The sequence below is a fragment of the Tachysurus vachellii genome, chromosome 23, assembly GCF_030014155.1.
Source record: "Tachysurus vachellii isolate PV-2020 chromosome 23, HZAU_Pvac_v1, whole genome shotgun sequence".
Lineage (NCBI taxonomy): Eukaryota > Metazoa > Chordata > Actinopteri > Siluriformes > Bagridae > Tachysurus > Tachysurus vachellii.
The window spans coordinates 12,085,405-12,087,700 of NC_083482.1; the positions used below are offsets into that span (position 1 = coordinate 12,085,405).

At 40.2% G+C, this 2,296-nt stretch overlaps 1 long non-coding RNA gene across 1 annotated transcript in view; it reads right to left on the bottom strand.

Annotated features, from left to right (window-relative positions):
• Positions 1-2,296, bottom strand: part of LOC132839016 (uncharacterized) — a 2,374-nt gene extending 78 nt beyond the window's left edge. Inside the window, exons 1-4 of the long non-coding RNA XR_009647683.1 lie at positions 2,244-2,296; positions 1,196-1,415; positions 564-684; positions 1-389 (exon numbers count right to left, since the gene is read on the bottom strand). The exon at positions 1-389 is cut by the window's left edge and continues 78 nt beyond it. This is a non-coding gene — a long non-coding RNA (uncharacterized LOC132839016). The remainder of the gene's footprint in view (positions 390-563; positions 685-1,195; positions 1,416-2,243) is intronic.

A 2,296-nucleotide genomic window follows, 5' to 3' on the forward strand; every position in this document is an offset into this window, starting at 1 on the left:
GCGTGTGCATGTGTGTGTGTGTGTGTGTGTGTGGCCAGTCTGCAGTGTCAGTGCAGTATGTAGCAGCAGATTCACATTCTCATTTAGCACATTTGGAAATTAGCACAAGTCTTTAGCAACAAAAACAGTTTTAGTTTCAATCTGGATTTCACAGATGAAAGAATTCTGACACATGCTAAAGACTTTCAAAAAAAAAAGAAAAATTCAGCACCAGCAGTGTGTCATTGTGGTCCATCTTGGTTATCATGCTTAATTAGCACCAGCGCTTCACTTGACTCCTTCCTACGGCCAGAGAAAGGCTAGAAAAACACCCGCTGCCTGAGGACTGCCAGATCTCCTGATTAATGATGAAAAGATGCATGCAGTCCACCTGTGATGATGCAAAAACCCTGAAATCGACAAGAGTATGAACGTTAATCTTTAGGCATTTGTTTTATTTTCCTAAAACGAAGACAAAAGCTGAGATGACACAGATGCATGAGTCTTTACCATGGTTATAAGATTTAAATTCAGCATTCATTCATTCATTCATTCATTCATCTTCTACCGCTTATCCGAACTACCTCGGGTCACGGGGAGCCTGTGCCTATCTCAGGCGTCATCGGGCATCAAGGCAGGATACACCCTGGACGGTGTGCCAACCCATCATAGGGCACAAACACAGTGTGTTAAATTCAGCATGTTCTGTTTAATAAGGAAAGAGAGAGTGACAGGTATTTAAAACGACAAGACATTCCGAACTCTGCTTCATTCTCCCTCCACCATATGCTCCTGGATGATTTGTTCAATAAAAGATCACAAACAGGGATGTATAGGAAAGTATGTAGTGTTTTATTTAGCTTCATTTAGTTTCTACACTTCTACAGACCTCTCCCTTTGGTTATCAGCAAAAAAATATAATTGGATGTTAGTATAAGGTAGACGGGCTCCCAGCTGAGCTCTCAACACGGCTGTCTCTTCCTCAAGGTTTCATCTGCTTCCCATGAGGCCGCAGGGCTCTGCATCATTCACAAAATTCATTCAAATTGCTGCAACCTCAAAGCCTCGCCTTCATTCAGAAATCTTTTTTTAGCTAGGTCTGTACCATGGAAGGGATGTGTGCTGAGAGCAGCGGGCTGGGGGAGAGGGAGGTGTTTGTGTGTGTGTGTGTGTCTGTCTGTCTGTAAGAGAGTGTGAAGAACTGCTTATAAAGTACCTGATGAGAGACTCTCTCCGGTCTCACTGCGTCATCCAGGGCCGATTGGCTCCCACACCTTTCTGCACCTGACGAGGCCTGTGATTGGACCGTAGAAGTGACTGTGTAATGAATGATGGGTGTGAAGGCGTGAACCAAACTTTCAGAAGTTTGGTTGGCTGAAATTAACGACGTCAAAGCTCGGGAATGGTGAGAGATTGGTCAGGAGGCACAGCGTGCTCTGCAAACACACAGCTCATCACTGACACACAAGCTCATTCACAGATTAAGCACACAGACCAGCAACACTGTGCGTACAAGAAATACTGTTTATATATCATCTGATTAACCAAAGGTGAGACATGCAGGTCTAAAAATAATCCCATATACATAATTAGAAAATAAATTTGAAATAGATAGATAGATAGATAGATAGATAGATAGATAGATAGATAGATAGATAGATAGATAGATAGATAGATAGATAGAATTTAATGCTGTTTTATGTGCACTGATAGATGATAGATAGATGTTTATCTGTGCACTGATAGATAGATAGATAGATAGATAGATAGATAGATAGATAGATAGATAGATAGATAGATAGATAGATGGACAGATGGATAGATATGATACACTCAAGAGCCAAAAGTATGTGGACACTTAACTTTTACATCCATATGTGATTGTTAAACATTCAATTCCAGGATAGATGGACAGACAGATGGATGGATGGATGGATGGATGGATGGACGGATAGATATTATGATACACTATAGAGCCAAAAGTATGTGGACACCTCACTTTTACATCGTATGTGTATGTTAAACGTCCCATTCCAGGATGGATGGATGGATAGATGGATGGACGATTGGACAGATGGATATTATGATACGCTGTAAAGTCAAAAGTATATAGACACCTGACCATGTGTCCCATTCCAGAGTTAGTTCCCCTTTTTGCTTTAAAACAAAGTTATCAACAACAACAATAAATAAATAAATAAATAAATAAATAAATCTCTGTCTGAATGAGATCATTGTCTAATAAATCTTGTAACATATTATACCTTTATAACTGCCTCCAGCCTCTTTAATATCCTCAGCTTTATTATTCGTTCTG